The 17,832-nt window shown below is 40.5% G+C and overlaps 1 pseudogene; it reads right to left on the reverse strand.

Annotated features, from left to right (window-relative positions):
* Positions 1-17,832, reverse strand: part of LOC145406399 (protein sax-3-like) — a 558,017-nt pseudogene that overhangs the window by 235,180 nt on the left and 305,005 nt on the right.

Here is a 17,832-nt window from a genome sequence, read left to right on the forward strand (position 1 = left end):
ATCTTGATGAGAAAAGAATAGATAATTTGTCAGATGGTGCAGTTTTAGCTGATGAATATGTTCTCACTCACAAGAGATATTCTAAAAAAAAAAGGGAAAGCTGAGAGTAAGTACGTTGCCTCTACTCAGAGTACAGGTAACAGGAAAGAGAATAAAGATGATGTTTCTCAGGAAGTAAATACCAGCTTCACCTCTAGATTTCAGAAAAGTAAATGTACTCATTGTAGTAAGCTTGGTCATACTACGGAGAAATGTTTCAGGAGACAGCGTGATGTGAACAAAAAGGAGTCTTTAAATATTCAGTCAATTGGTCTAGTGTCCACCCTTGAGAGTTCCCAGAATTCTTTAACCGAGTTAACTGAACCTGCTTTGAGGGGTAAATTAAATTCTCATGATGAAGCTCCTCTTTTGAGCAGTAACGTGGGTGACACTCTCAAGAGTTCATGTGCTAATTTCCTGTCTGATGGTTTTGTCAGTCCTCTGGACAATAATGGCAGGAAATCAGTTAAAATATACCGTGATACAGGTGCTTGCCAATCCCTTATGCTGACCAGTGTTCTAGGCTCTATTGTTAATTCCTCTGATGAAACTGTAATCTTACAAGGTGTAGGGAATAATTACTTCTCTGTCCCTCTGTGCAGAGTGAATTTAGAGTCTGGTTTTGTTAATGGTTCCGTTATGGTTGGGTTGGTTGAGACACTCCCATTGTCAGGTGTAACTTTCTTACTTGGAAATGATATTGGTGGAAGTCAAGTGTGTCCAGCTCCTCAGTTGTCTAGTGAACCAGTGACTGCGACCCAGGATTGTGATATCCCTGAGGTGTTCTCTGCATGTGCTGTCACTAGAGCTAAGTCTAAAGTTACTGGTGACTTAGAGGATAATGATGATGATGATGTTATCCTAGCTGACACTTTTCTTGCTAATTTGGACCACTCACCAGATGAGGCAGTACCCCGTAGTGTTGATAATTCGTCACGAATTGGCTGAGTTGCAGGTTGCTGACCCTGAGTTGAAAGGTCTAGCTAACTCTGCTTGCAGTGAGGAAGAGTCAGCTGGTGCTTCTACTTGTTATTATATAAAGTCAGGAGTACTTATGAGAAAGTGGAGACCCCCAACAGCATCAGCCGACTGTGAATGGGAGGTTGTACATCCCTCGTGTTTGTAGGCAGGATATCATTAGAGTGGTTCATGATTCCAGTTTGGCAGGACACCTTGGAGTAAGGATGACTGTGGCACGCATTTTGAAACACTCCTACTGGCCAGGTATCTTCAGAGATGTTTCCTGGTATTGTAAGTCTTGTCACACCTGTCAAGTTGTGGGGAAGTGTAATCAGACCGAAAAGGTTGCACCTCTAGTTCCCATTCCTCCTTTTGAGGCGCCATTCACCCGTGTGTTGGTGGATATTGTGGGCCCTCTTCCTAAGACTTCTTCAGGATTTTCTTATGTGTTGACCCTGATTGATATGGCTACTCGTTATCCTGAAGCCATTCCACTTAGAAATATCTCAGCAAAGAACGTGGTTAAAGAAATGCTAGGATTCTTCATCAAGTTTGGTCTGCCCAAGGAGGTACAGTCAGACCAGGGAAGTAATTTCATGTCAGATGTTTTCAAGCAGTCTCTGAAAGAGTTGGGCATCACCCAGATCACATCTTCAGCTTACCATCCCCAGACCCAAGGAGCGTTGGAGAGATATCATCAAGCACTTAAATCGATGCTCAGGAAACTCTGTTTGGAACATCAGAAAGACTGGGATAAAGGTCTTCCATTCGTTGTATTTGCTGCAAGAGAATCTCCAAATGAATCACTGGGCTTCTCACCCTTTGAAATACTGTTTGGCCATGAAGTAAGAGGACCCCTTAAGCCAGGGTTCTTCAAACTTTTTCAGTCGTGACCCAGTTTTTACTATGACATCATTCTCGCGACCCATACAGAAAGATCTTGTACAAATGACCAGAATTATCAATGTCAAAGAATACAAGGCCAAAAACTGAAGCACAATAATTATGATAAAAAGGCATTCTAACCAAAATTATAACCATGTAATGTTAGTAATTGTATATATATATATATATATATATATATATATATATATATATATATATATATATATATATATATATATATATATATTAATGTGTGTGCGTGTATGCTTTCAATAAAGTGTGGCAAGCATAGAATAATTTCCACTTAATTTGCACTTAGTCTTACCTATTCAGTGACTTGGGTGGGCTTGCTTGTTGGCTGTTATCCTGGACCAGTTTGGTTTGCAGGAAGATAGGACCACACGCATATCAATGGTGGCATCAAGGCGATTTCTTTCCTTGGACTTCGTTAAGACTGAGAAACCAGCCTCACACATGTACGTGGTTGTAAAAGGTAGCAAGAGAGTGACACTTTCTTTACTTAAACTGGGATAGTCCTTGGATAGGCTTAACCAGAAAGATGACAATGTTGATGTCTTGTGCCTCATTCTTGATGAATTATCACTAGTTAGGCGGACTAACTCTTCTTCCTTACTGGGTGTAAAGCTTAATTCAGCAACTGAATCTGGGGTTTCAAATAGAAATGGATCTTTTACCCAGTGTTTTTCTTTCAAATGAGTCCTTTTTTCTTCTGGAAAATACCGTTCAAAGCTGGCTGACAGAGACTGAAGGTGTATGTCTATATCCTTTTTTATTTTCTGCAAACATTCTTCATTGACATGGTTTTCCTCAATGTGTTGCAAAAGTGTGGGGAACATATAGTAAACAGGCTGGTCTGCTTTAACTCTTGCTTGCCAAATCTTTAGTGATTTCTTAAATGTTTGTACTTCCTCCGTGTGTTTGAATATATCATTCTCCTTTCCTTGTAGTTTTAGATTAAGTTCATTGAGCTTTGAGAAAATGTCTGCTAAATATGATAGCTATGCAAGCCACTCATTCCTGACAAATAGTTCTGCCATTGGAGATTTCTTTTCTAGAAGGAATATATTTATCTCCATCCTTAGTTCATATATCCTGGTTAAAACTCTTCCTCGGGAAAGCCACCTGACTTCAGTATGGTACAACAAGTGTGACTGGTCAGCTCCCATTTCACAGCAAAGTTGTTCAAACAAACGGCTATTCAATGAACTTCCTTTGATAAGATTGACAAGTTTTACAGCTTCATTTAGAACATTTTTCAAGCTGGCAGGTATTCCTTTTGCAGCCAAAGCTTCACGATGAATGAAACAATGATTCCAAGTTACATTATTACCTGCAGCCTCTGATATTTTGCTCACATCACCACTATTTTTTCCTGTCATATTTGCTGCTCCATCTGTGGTGACACCCTTGCAGTTTGCCCAGTTCAGTTTATATTTTCCAGTTACACAGTCATTCAACACTCTGAAGACCTCTGACCCTGTTGTGTGTGTAGGTAAGGTCAAGCAGCACAATATATCCTCCAAGAAGTCATCTTCCCATGGATATCTCACATAAATCAGGAGTGTTGCACAATTAGCTATGTCGGTACTTTCATCCAGCTGGATAGCATACCCTTCACCTTCAGCAGCCTGGAGGCGTGAAACCAACTGAAATTCCAAATCTTCTGCAATATCACTAATCCTCTGAGATACTGTTGTGTCACTGACAGGGACACATTTAACTTTCTCTGCCGATTTCTCATCAAGCACTGTAGTCACTATATCTAATGTGGCTGGAAGGATAAGTTTTTCACCAAAAGTATATGGCACTTTCTCTTTTGCTATTCGATAAGCAACTAGATAAGAAGCCAGTTGCACTTTATCTTTGTGAGTGGTTGATTTACTAAGGATTTTCACTGATAAATTCAATTGTTCCTTTTTTCTTTGAAAAAATTCTATTGATTTTCCTACTAGTTCAACATATGTTTCGATTCAAGGTGCCTCTTTAATTTTGAAGGCTTCAAACTTTCATTTGCAAGAACTTCATTGCAAATAACACACTGTGGCCTGGGTTCTTGTTTATCTTTATCATACTTAATAAATCCATACTTCAAGAATTCTTCACTATATTGCCTTAGCCATGATATCTTCTTCTTCTTGGCAAGAGGCTCAGAAGTGGGCACAGGCGATGATGCCTCACCCATACGAGACATAGCAGGCTTCTCTGCCACTGACTTTGTCTGTTTGTCTTTCTCACTTGAACAAGAAGGCTTTGGTGCCTGAGTAGCAATGGCACCCTTTCTAATAACAAATCGATCCATTTGATATGAGTGTGGGTGTATGAACTGTTATATAACTAAAGGAGACTTCTGCACACTCTTAAAACTCAAATGTAACTAAACCCGTTTTCGTTTCAAAGCTGAAAGTACTCGTCGCATCTTACGCGTTCGATTCACGTTTGCCACCCCCACCACCACTGCCTCACCCACCTCTCTCTCTCTCTCTCTCTCTCTCTCAAGAAGGCTAATATTTGTGCTATGATTTTGTTTTATTGATAATTAAATATATGAATATTCGAGTATAAAACTGTGTTAGGTGGGTTCATGTATGAACTTCATATTTATTTTATTGTCACGAACATTATTATTTTATTTTATTCATGTATTTATTTTTGTCAGCCTGCGACCCAGTTTGGAGGACTTGGCGACCCAGTAATGGGTCGGGACCCGTAGTTTGAAGAACCCTGCCTTAAGCTACGCAAGGAATGCTGGCTGTCGGAGGAAGATGACGTCAACTTGCTGGAGTATGTGATGAAGTTCAAAGAACGGCTGTCCACTGCTTTACAGCTGGCGAGAGAGAATTTAGGAGCTGCTCAGGAGAAGATGACGACTTGCTATGATAAGAAGTCCAGGTTACACCACTTTCAGCCAGGAGATCAGGTTTTGATTCTGCTACCAGTGCATGGGCAACCTCTTCAAGCCAAGTTTAGTGGTCCTTATTTCGTAGAGAAGAAACTCAGTGATGTCAACTATGTCATCGACACACCAGATCGTAGAAAGAACAAGCAACTTTGTCACATCAACATGCTAAAGTTATATCACAGGCGGGACGAAAATAATCCAGTCTGCACTGTAGCTATTCCACCCGAGTCTGCAAGTGAAGTTCTCCCATGCAGTATGAGCCTGAGTGATAGTTTGGGGAAGAATCCTGATATCATGAATGATCTCCAGACTAAGCTTTCTCATCTAGCTCCCGAGGAAAGGCAGGAGTTTTCGGCATTACTGCAGGAGTACCCGCAAGTGTTCTATGCCACTCCAGGAAGAACCACTGTGTTGATGCATGATGTCGATGTTGGAGACGCAAAGCCAATTAAACTGCCTCCTTACTGTGTGAACCCAGTGAAAGTTCCTCTCATCCAGAAGGAGCTTGGCTACCTGTTGGACCACAAGATGATTGAGCCCTGTCAGAGCAAGTGCAGATCTCCTGTCACTCTAGTCCCTAAGCCAGGTGGGTCCCAGCGGCTTTGCATCGACTACAGACGTGTTAATCAGATAACCAAAACAAACACTTACCCTCTCCCTCACGTGGAAGATTGCATAGACAAGATCAGAAAGGCTAGATACATAAGTAAGTTTGATTTGTTAAAGGGATACTGGCAAGTACCTATGACTGAACGTGCTAGGGAGATCTCATGTTTTATAACACTAGGAAAGACTTTTGCATGTTCTGTAATGCCATATGGTATGAAGAATGCACCAGCCACTTTTCAGAAGCTCATGAATGTTGTAACAGAGGGTTTGGCAGGGTGTGTTGTTTATATTGATGATGTATTAATCTTCAGTGACAACTGGAAAGATCACCTATGCCATCAGTAAATTTCTTGAGCGTTTGGTTCAGGCTAATCTTGTAGCTAATTTATCAAAGTGTGAGTTTGGTCAAGCTAAAGTTCAGTACCTTGGGTACGTAATTGGTGATGGACACGTTGCACCACCAGGAGCTAAGGTTCAGGTTATAAGTGATCTTCCCAGACCTAAAAGTAGGAAAGAGCTACAAAGATTTTTGGGAATGGTAGGTTATTACAGGAGATTTGTTCTTAACTTTTCAATTCTTGTATCACCACTTACAGACCTACTGAAAAAGGGAGTTAAATTTGTCTGGACCGATAACTGTGAATCCTCTTTCAGTAAACTTAAAGCTATCCTATTAAGTCAGCCAGTGCTCGCTACTCCAAATTTTGCTAAGCCTTTTAAGATGGCTGTTGACGCAAGTGATACAGGAGCTGGGGCTGTTTTGCTGCAAGAGGATGATCAGGGTATTGAACACCCTGTATCTTATTACAGTAAGAAGTTCACTCCACCTCAAAAGAACTACTCCACTATTGAGAAAGAGCTTTTGGCCTTGATTTTGGGTTTACAGCATTTTTCATTTTATATGTGTTCTGGTTTTGACCCCAAAGTCATTTATACTGATCATAACCCATTGAAATTCCTTAGTAAGTTTAAAGATAAAAATCAAAGATTGATAAGATGGAGTCTACTTCTTCAGGAGTATTCATTAGGCATACAACATGTCAAGGGGAAAGAAAATGTTATTGCAGATTGCTTATCTATACTGTAGACAGATTGTTTTAGAGTAATAAGAAATTTCATTTGTAAATTTCTTTTTCTTTGTCGGGAGGTGTTACATAGCCTATGATTTCATCATCCTTTGTATAATTCTAACGTACAGTATGCTGCATGTTTGATCACGATTCACCTCGTGGCTTCCATAGTGACCAGGCTTGCTTGTTCTACCTCACTCCCCCCTTCTCCCCCTTATAGTAGAGTAAGTCGTTCTTTCTGTTGTTCAGAGGAGGAGTGTCAACTCTTTGGCCCCTTTGGCTTCATTTGCGCGTCCTTCTTACAAGTTGAATCAAGCTCTGCCGGCCCTTATATAATGAGCTCAGTCTCTGCATTAATTGCCACTTAGATCTACTCCTCATTTTGTTGACATCTCTGTCCTCCCCTGTATAGTGTATTATTATTGTGAGTGCTCAGGAAGTCTCCAGCCATCTAGCTGCTGTATAATATGAGTATAAGTGTTGTTACCATTTTTCTTGTACCGTATGGCCTAGGGCGTTAATTCGTAGGCCTGGTAAGGTTTTTCTGATTCATGTAGAGTTTTTAACGTCAGCCATTATTAATAATATTTTGTACCCGTAATAATATATCTTGCTTTAACTGAGCATTATCCTGTTTTCTCATTTATCAGGGCTGACTTAGATAAATTTGCTCTTGCTAAATTCATGTTAATAGAGGCTATTGAAGTTAACCATATATGTAACCTTTTTTGCCATTACATTATCCTTATGAGTCCTGAATGTTTAGTTGTTAGTTTGAGCATTAAACTTTAACTTGTAATTTTACCTAACTCTTTTGTTTTGAACCTGGAACTTTGCGGGACAGTAGTGATTTTAGTATTCTCACTTGAAGTGTTCATTATCTCTCTCTGTTCCGTAACAATACATATATATATATATATATATATATATATATATATATATATATATATACATATATATATATATATATATATATATACATATAAATTTACAGTGATGTGGACCAAACTTTGTGAACGGGTAAGGCAGCAAGTGGAAAGATTCAATTTTAAGAACACTCTGCCAGCGGACAAGGTAAAACTGCGAGGTGAAGTTTGACTGTTGTGTGTGTTTTTATATGGACAATAGAAGTAAAGCAAATTTAATTTTCTTTTAAGCACACGTGGTGATGTTTAGCGTCAGACAAGGGTTATCTTGTCGTTCTTTAGAACAACTGATCATAAGTCAAGGTCACATAGCAAGCTCACTTTTAAAAAGTTTTGATCTGGTTTAGCCAAGAGTTTCTTGAACGAAATGGAGTAAAATAGGGATGCAGAGTTTTTAAAATATTTTGATTTTTGGTCAGAGGTCAAGGTCACAGGCAAAATCAGCTTAAATAGTTCTGGTCCAATATGAATCAAACTTGGTAGAAGGGTTAAGGGAGAGGCAAGAATGAAGTAAGTCTGTTTTTAGTATAACCACTCAAAGATCACATAATAAAGTCAAATATTCTGCCCATGCACTGTTTATGGAGCCTTGTTATGGCACTGTCACTGTTCCTGCTTGCTTTGTCTTAAGCTGTATCCCGAATCACCCCATGAAATTAATATATCAATTCTTCATTCTTCTGACCAGTTCCCTCTGCACCAATTTGGCAATGCATTACATATCATCTCTTGTATGCTGGTTACATGTCAGTGTTCACAACACTTCACAAAACGTGTCTTACCTCCCAGGCTTAGACAGATCATCCTGATGGTGGTGCCGTCCTCGTAGGGAACGATGGGGCCCTCAAGACGCCGCTCTGACTTGTCCTCGATCCTAGGAAACCCAGGTGGGTCTGTGGACACCAAGACAGGGAGAACAAAAGGGTCAGATGGGATGCAGGAATAGAAGCAAGGTTAATCAATATCGTCCAATGATGTATATTGAAAGCTTGTCCTTGCTATATCCGCACGCATATCATCAGTTTAGGAGAGCCCACTGTACCGAATGGGTCAATAAAGATAACATCAAACTTCTTCAGTTAGGAGAATTTATCCTAATGCGAACAGTAACTTTCGGAAACAGTAAGGATAAAATCGAGATACGTTATGAGATCCAGCAAAGTATATAATTATCTATGCAACATGAAACAGACCCTAATATCTGAATACTAATTAGATCACAAAGTTATGCTCAGTAGCGAACATGGAGCAGACAGGGAGTTACTTAATGCATTTAAACATAAGCAATATCTCCAATATTTTTTTCACAATAGAATACAATACTGTTTAATGTTCTGCGCTAATATACAGTAATCTTATTTTTTAGGACGTGTCTCAAGAGGACGGTTCCACTTCTAATAAAGTCCCGAATAAGACCTTGTAAGACTTTTCCGAATCTTTGTCTTAACAAGTCGCAGAACATTCATGTTTCAGCGACAAAATCCCATAGAACGTCTTAACCCGTTCAATTTGGTGCCGTATTTCTTTGTAAATTCCTGTTGCCACCAGATCATTTCATTCCATCCGAGAAGGACCATCAATATCAGTAATGGGCTTGTGAAAGTTACAGAGAACCCCCGCAGTTCGAAAAGCCTAACATAAGATCAATACATAAGGCACTCAGAGAGTACAACACCCTTGTCCAGCAACTGATCTAAAGGCCGAATGTTTCATTTTAACCCCTGATCTTGAACTTGGACAGATTACTCTCAAAATCGAATTACTTGAACATTACCTAACTCTCAACCCTTCCACCAACTTTGGTTCAGATCATATCAGAATTGTATGAGTTGACTCTTCCCAGTGACCTTGAACTTTGATCTTCCCCTGTGGCCTTGGCTTTTAATTGTTCTAAAAATTTGTTTTCTTTTTGCCTGTTTTCACCCAAAGCCTTCTAACAGGCTTAATTTACATCAGATAAAATCTGTTTAAGCATCATCCATCAAGTCTGATCCAAATCAGATCAAAACTTTTCTAATCATTATCTTCACACACTGACACATAAGTCGAACTTTGACTTTAATCTGTGGTGTAACCACTTGTATGTAACCACTTGTAAACCAGTATTATGTGTGTTCTAAGTGGTGTGTACGTGACCAACTTCCCTTACCTAAGGTCTATCCCAATTCAAAATCTGCTTACATAGTGCTTTACTAGAGAGGCACAGGAGTGCGCCAGCCTCCGCCAGGCAAATACAGGACTGGTGTGGTGGGGGCAAGATCTCTGCAGTTCTTGTGTAAATGTATATCCGGAATATAGCACAGGACTTTAGATTTACCTACATTCCACGAGTGGGGAGGTAACAATTGGTTGGTAGCAAATGGGATAAACATCATTTCACGTCTGCTGCTGGTGCAATTGCCTCCTTGCCCGTAGAGTACGTTACCTCCCACAACGACAGTCTGTTCCTGCCCTCAGCCTCCAACCTACTGCTCCACCCTCTGTTAACCAGACTTGCGGCAGTGTCTCCCACATATTTTTTTTTTGGTGCGGCTCTGTTATGGTGACACCTTCAATCTACACCAACCCCTACCCGCAACTGTGCTGTCACAACCCCAGCAAGTCCTTCCTCACCACCCTATTATCCGTTTCAACCACCAGTCTTGCATAACCAACCATCACATCATCACACCCCACCATGGTTTGGTGATTTACCCCCATCACATCCCCAACCACCCCAACCATAGTGAGCCACCCACACCTTGCCATGCCCAGTGATTCACTGCCACCAAGCTGCCCTGACGTCACCACGGAGGAAGCGTGGCCAATCACGGTGCTGTGTCACAGTTTTCCTCTCGTCTTAGCTTCCCTACCTTGCCTGGTGCCTCAGTGCCTCCCGGTTAGGCTACGTCACAGTCTATTCTGCCCAATTAATGCCTTCCATGGGAGGAGTTTGCCAACAAAAGCTACACTAGTCTGCCTTCGAGAGAACACCCGTTTTCTGCCCATGGCATACTGTGAATATCATTCATTTATGTGAATATCTACTGTATATATTGCTTCCTTCAACTACTTAAAGATTTCAAAGGAGATAGACGAAATGATTAGGCTCACATGTCACTCATTAAGCAAGTATTCTAATCACACCCTCTCGCTCTACCAATGCCACTGCAAGGACTGTACCAACTGCCAATGTTTCAATTGATTTTTCATGTTCACGACCATCTACCAAAGGTCCCATTAACAATGCTTGTTCTCCCTCGTGATGCAGATCACCTGCTAATAACTGTTACCAGTCAGGTGCACATTGGGCAAAGCAATCTGACCAGTCACCTATATGTCGTGGCCAACAGTCCTCGATCGTATGCTGGCATTGTGGTTTAACTGGCCACCACGAATCGAAATGGTCTCGGAAACATGGACTAAATCGTCAGGAGTCACATCGGCATACACCTTCCAGACCACGTTGTCCTTATTGCAAGTATCATAAAGACTCCATTACTTAAACCACAGAGGAGTGTCATTAACTTGCACGTCGACAGTTGGCGGAAGAGCAGCACGACATTTGAAAGCACCCAACATAACAGTCACCCAACACAATGCACTATCTCTCAGTACTGTTCGTGTATTAGATTATTTTGGGGTAATTGTGCATGGAAGTTGGTGTCAAGTAGAGGTCTCACTTTTTATGGATTCAGGTTCTGCCGTCAACTTACCATCTGAAGAGGCGTTAGCAAGAATTCAGTGTAACAGATCGAAATGGTTTAGCTTCCTTGAGCCCCCAGATCGAAATCTGTGCACGGTGGATGGAAGATATTTAGACATTAAAGCCAAAACTCAGCTTCAAATTTCTCTACATGATTTGGCAGATCCATTCATTGCTGAATTCTGTTACACCTGGATTAGCTGTCTTGCTGATGTTCTCATAGGTGTTCAAACCATGGCCGACAAAAATATCAATGTGTTACCGGCACGAGGGGGCGTTTATTTCAAAAGTTTGTTTGTGCCAGGTATCACAGACCCAGTTTTCCAATCACCAGTTGATACAGTTACAGTCTCCCCTACAGTTTCATAATCCTCTGACATCCCAGATTCCCTGCACTGATCAGATTCTCTCCCTAATTCTGAAACAGATCATCCCGGTGAACCATCCTATGCACTGAGTCATCACTGAACTCGTCATTACCTCCCCCAGTGCCATTAGAAAACCCAATTCAGTCCTTGACGATCAACCAAGTGGTGGTAAAACAGTGCACGGTTTTACCCCTCAGCTTATATAATAAGGTTGCTCTGAGGAATGTTGGGTCACCTAGCGGTGTTACTACTAATTCTCAGCCAGAGACCTGTCGTGTTAAGGGCTTTAGTTACGAGTCTGCTATATGGACGGAGTCAGACGATGGCTTATGCTATTTATACCTAGCCAACACTACTAATTCCCCACCTAAGCTGCGTTCTGACACAGATTGGTGATTTGTTGGTATACACAGCGACCATAAATGTGTGCCAAGACCTCCCACTCTTTGTCACAGATGTGTGCACAGTTGTTCACTCTACTGACAATACTATCCCGACGAATCTTGACTCTCATGTGATACAGGGCGATTATCCTGAGTACAGAAGTCAGTTGCTAGATCTTTTGCGAGACTAACGAGAAGATGTAGCCGTACCCGGTGAGAACATAGGCAAAAATAGTCTTGTAAAGTATTCCATTACATTGCAGCCTGATGCTCAACCCGTGCATGTCCCTGCCTATCGTTTACCACATAGTCAGTGTCAACAGGCTAATCATCTCATTCAGGAAATGCTGGAATAAGACGTTATCGAACACTCGGATAATCCGTGGAACAGTCAGATATTTCTTGTTCCATAGAAAGGTGGTGAGCTACGGCCAGTCATAGACTACCACTGCATAAATGCATTGACCATTCTGGACAGACTCCCAATTCCTTTGCTCACTAATTTGTTGGAATCCCTAGGAAAATAAAATTGTGTTCTCTCCTCCCTGGATCTCTTGAGTGGCTATTGGCAAGTAGAAATGGAGGAATCGTCTGGACCAGTTTTCTTTAGCCTATAGCCGTTAGTGGAAACAGTCGATCTTTGTGTTTCCGCCAGTGGCAATTTCTCTTATTGGATTTTTTGTTACTATAAGGATACTTTCCTGCTGTGTTAAGCGAATGGATAAAAGACTGCAAGAAATCTACATTGCGACAAGATTAGTGCGGCAACCACAAGACAAGGAAACTGGCAGTTCTTAGTGACATTCATGTGTGAAGATCATGTAACTTGGTACTGAAGGAAAGATAAATGTAAATAAGTGGAAAAATGCCACTTCAGAATAGTAAATGAAAATCAAGTAAAATGATGATAGAAGGATATCAAATGAACCAGTTGTAAGTGAGAAGAGTAAGAAAGGAAACAAAAGGTAAATGGTGATTCGGACATAAACAGCGAACTGTGAATAAATAACATAAAGATACAGTAGATGTCAGAAAAGAATAACACGTGTGTGGACGTTAGTTAGGGACTAAGAGACATCACTCCCAAAGACAGTCATTGTGAAATCAACTACTGTGTACTTAACTACTATATATTCATTATTCCATGTATCATTATAGTTTTCAGTACTAAACCTATATAATGAACTTCAACGGTGAATAATAGACTATGTTGTTCCAAAAAAGACTATAATAATCACATGCTCCTTAAATTATTAATTAGTTACCCTCTAATTTTTACACCCAGTAACAACTATTCTTTTTCAATGAATTTTAACACAGCCATTCACTGTAAATATATTTTCTTCCTTATTGGATTCAGCTACTTGCATAGCAGCATTCTGCCCTTTCATTACCATACTCCCTTGAGAAAAGAGGCTAACTCTATTATCTATCCCATTACACCCTTACCATATTACTAACTTATTTCTCCACCCGCAGGATAACTAAGCCACTTATATAATATTCACCCCATTGTGTCAGGAGACAAGTTTTCCATAGCGGAAGGGAAAATTATAATCATTTGTATGTTTATAACTTGTAAACCAGTAGTACGTAAGTGTCTCTGTAGTGTGTACGTGACCTATTCCCCTTCCCTAAGGTCTAGCCTAGTTCAAATTCTGCTTACCTAGTGCTTTAGAGGCAAGGGAGCGCACCGGCCTCTGCCGGGCAGATACAGAATTGGTGTGGTGGGGGCAAGGCATCTGCAGTTCTTGTGTAAATAAATATCCGCAGTATAGCACCGGACTTTGGATTTACCTTCATTCCACCAGAAAGAACGTAACAGTGGGCTAAACTTTTAACCGACTGTTCTCAGAACTGAATCCCTTTTGTCTTCCTTCAGCCTTAACCTTTTCCCAAACCTTAAACCTTTCCCAAAGTTAAGTGTAGATTGGTTAAAAAGTCTTTAATTTGATATTGGCCTTTGACCTACTGTTCTAAAAAAAAAAAAAAAAATAAGTCTTCTCCATGACCTACTTCAGTCCTTCCACTAAATTTGACTAAAATTGGAAGAATATGTTTATGCCAACAGACACTCACGTGGGTCGAATTTCACCTTGCCCCGTGACTGTGATCGATTTCCCACAATAGTATCCCTTTGTAATTCCCTGAACTTTAATAGTTTTTCCAAATTTGGTGTGAATTGGTAAAAACCATTAAGATGATCTTGGGTTTGACTGTTGTTCTAAAAAAAAGAAAAGAAGAAGAACAGAAAATCTATTCTGTACCTGCCCCTCAGCCCTTCCACCAAGTTTGGCTAAAGTCAGATTAAAAACTGTTTGAGCTATTTTATCAACAGCACTCAAAAGGGTCGAAACCTTCGACTGATTGTTTTCAAATAATTTTACCTTACCCTCAGCTATCTTCCAGAGTTGGGACCAAGTTGGATGACAACTGTTAAGCTGATTTTGCCCAGTCACCATTTCACCAAGCCCATGACCTTGACCTTTTACATATGTTCTTAAAAACAGTTTCTGTATGGGCTATTTTTTAAAATATTCATCAAGTTTGATTAAAAACCGGTTTTAAATTGTTTCTCTCATTTTGTTACACACGGGCAAGCACACACACACACACACACACACACACACACACACACACACACACACACACACACACACACACACACACACACAACATGACACCGAGTCTGGCGAATGAAAGCAAATATAAATGAGAATTTTGTTAGCTGTTTAATTAGTTTATGTTTATGAATCCACATTAACTGTGAACTGCTGGCGAGTTGATGAAAGCTGAAAGCATCTAAACTCCTCTCATGTGTTCGATCATGAGTAATTAGATGATTGATACAAACAGTGAGAATGGAAGAGGTTTCAAGAGTGAGATTGGTAGTCACTTATACGAAATTATAAAGAAAGGGAACAGAGATCAACTTTAATTTTAACCCTTCCATTTGGATGACAATTCTCTTATTTCGTTTTTGCTGTCTTTGGACGCCAGTAACTTCATATTAGTAAAGACTTTTAACTTGAAGGGTTAGGTATTCTGTAGCCTGTCCTTAATTCGCTATAATCTTTGAAGAAAATCATATGCTAGTAGTGTCATTATAGTGAAAAATACTTCATCGGAGAAAATGCGTAAGTATACATAAAAGATAAACCTCCTGTTGCTGTGGTACTTCTGGCACCGGCCATGTCGCTGAAGCCCTTAACTCCTCAGACCCATATTACTGATTTAGCCTCTTCATTACGATGACATACTTTTACATTTTATTTTTGTTGCTGCTAAACGAGTAGTTAGCATTGCTAACTGCTAAGCTGCTGAACCAAGAGCGTCAGGGTTCGAATCTTCGTGTGGGCTGCTGATTCCACATAAATGTCTATCCACATTATGTGGTTTGTATAAGTAAGGTGACTAACTTTTATCTAGGTTACCAGTAACACCTCAGAGGTAATTATCGTAAAGCGTCTGGTGCAGTGGCTTTGTACCCTATGATAATGGTGCTTCATGGTGTCTGCTCCTACCTTTACGTTTAGAAGTATGGCTAAGTAGCGAGGGGGTAGGTTAAGGCTGTATGTAACCCATCCTGTTCGAAAACCATACCGTAAGAGGATTTATAACGTCTGGAGCAGAGAAAATAAGATGAAGACGTCATTGGATTGAAGGGATTAAAGCACATTGCTGTCTCCGTAATATTTTGGTTAAACCTATTGTACAGATCACATGAACGAATTGTTTATAATGGTTCGATGACCGACAGAGGCAACACAATGGTCGACTTAACCCCATCTCTCTTTGGGATGTCTGGGAGAAGCAGAGATGAAGACAAGCCATGAGAATTGCTGATCACTCTGCAACAATAACACTATTTCCGTTTGCCCAGACGATCACTGGGCGATTTTGTTCATGTAAGGAAACGACATTTAATAATGAATGAGTTAATGGACGCTGTATCTAACCACTCCAGTTAGAAATGCCTCACCTAGACTGAATAAAATCGTCTGAAGGTTGTAAGGACCGAACGGAAATTACGTTCTCAGGCTGAAGAGCTTAGCTAGTATTCAGATAATTGTGCCTTGTAGTCTGTGTTGTGTCCAGAATTAAATGGTTTTGTGTGCGAGAAAAGAAATATTTCATGCTCAGTTAGATTCTCGATGTGGCAAAATGAGGCCAGGAAGGCGTTTCAGTGAAGAATATCAAGTGCATTCGTCGACCTCGTACTGCCTACTGCGTCTGCTTCACGCTTAGGGATTTTCCGTCACTTTCCTCCCTGACACATCATGGACATGGAGAGAAACATACCAAGCTCCTCTCAGCTTAGGAATATTAGTCAGCAGAGGAAAATGAGATGGTGAAAAGGGAGAACGATACGAAATTCTGTTACTGACTGCATCTGTGTCGTACGGGTTTATACCGCTGGCAGCTTAACCGTCAGCAGGCAAAACCGTCATTTGGGATAACCATTAGAGTAAAACTCACAACAACTGATGAACTTCCCGCCTGATCCATTTCCCGGCAAATTAGCCACTTCAATTGCATCTTACCCATTCGCATCCATTTCGACTCAGGTCACTTAAGGCCCACTGAACTCACTACAGGTATTGTTACTTTTATTATCAAGTCAGCTTAAATCCTTTTAGTCTACTCCAGATCTTGTACTGTGAAACGAAGTTCAGTTAGATTAATTCTAGTAATTTCAAGGTTGTTTAGGTCCAATTAGGTCCATTTATGACAACCAAGCTACTTAATGCTCATTCAGACTTTGATCATCTCTTTTGTCATCTGCATATCAGTTCAAGTTGCTTTAGTTGTTCTTGCCCAGTTAGATCAGCTGGGGTCTGTTTAGGTAAGTTAAGGGTCATTTAGAAAAATAAAGTTGTACAGAAATGTCCAGGCCACTTAGCACTCTCACTGTTAGAAAAACTCTGACATACTACTCCAGCGACTTTATTAGACATAGGATCCTAAGTGTTAATGCGGTCACAGTTAACCCTCTCATGGAGGGAGGAATTTTTTTCCTCCTAACTAACGCTAAACGATTTTATTCAGTTTGTAGTGAGTTACAGGATCCCGAGAATCAGATCAGTTCAAGTCAGTTCAAGATCATTCAGGAACAGTGAGATCTTTGTAGCCTACAGCTTTTTCCAATTAAGTTCACAAGTGCATTTTCAAGTTCATTCATGTCCCTCTCGTTCATCCTGGACCTGTCATATCAAGTAATATAATTTTAGGGCTATTCTAGATCAGTTCAATCGCATTAGGGTCATTCAACAGCATTTAAGTTATTCAGGTTTACGTCCTTCCTGGCCATGTAGATTCAAACAGGTTCATCACATCCATTCAGCCTGTCAGGTCACTCCCGCGTCATTCAGTTTGCTATGATAATTCAGGCAACTTTACATCCAGTCATATCCTTCTAGGTCAGCATACGTTCATTTCATTATTCTAGTACCTTCCAGCCATAGCCAGAGCTGTGTCGGCCATTTTCTTTTAATCTTTTCAGATCACGATAGGTTCGTCAGGTCAATATAAATTAATTCATGTCATGCGTGGAAGTCGAGTTCCAAAAATAAGCCAAGCTGGTGCTATGCACCAGATTTATCAAATCGGCTCCGGCCACACTAACCCCATGAGGATAAAATGACCTCGGTCAATATAAATCCACCATATATTTTAGACAGGCCAGACTCAATCCCCGGAATTAAAACGAAATTGGCAAGAATAACCTTCCCCCTCCCACCCTCCAAGTCAGAATACACCAGTTGTGCAGTAATCATCCTAGGGTAAACTTTTATATGTGAATTAGTTTTAGTATGTTAGAGTTCGCGGAGTAAAAGCGGGTGTTATTCTTTGAGCTTTCTTTGCGTGTGTGTGTGTGTGTGTGATTTGAGCAACTCCAACGTGTGTGTGTGTGTGTGATTTGAGCAACTCCAACTGCTTCTGTTCTATTAAACAAATCTGTTGAAAGGGTTGAGGGACAGCCAGTA

Source organism: Coenobita brevimanus, chromosome 70 (assembly GCF_032717465.1).
Source record: "Coenobita brevimanus isolate Jiangsu-jjx chromosome 70, ASM3271746v2, whole genome shotgun sequence".
Classification (NCBI taxonomy): Eukaryota; Metazoa; Arthropoda; class Malacostraca; order Decapoda; family Coenobitidae; genus Coenobita; species Coenobita brevimanus.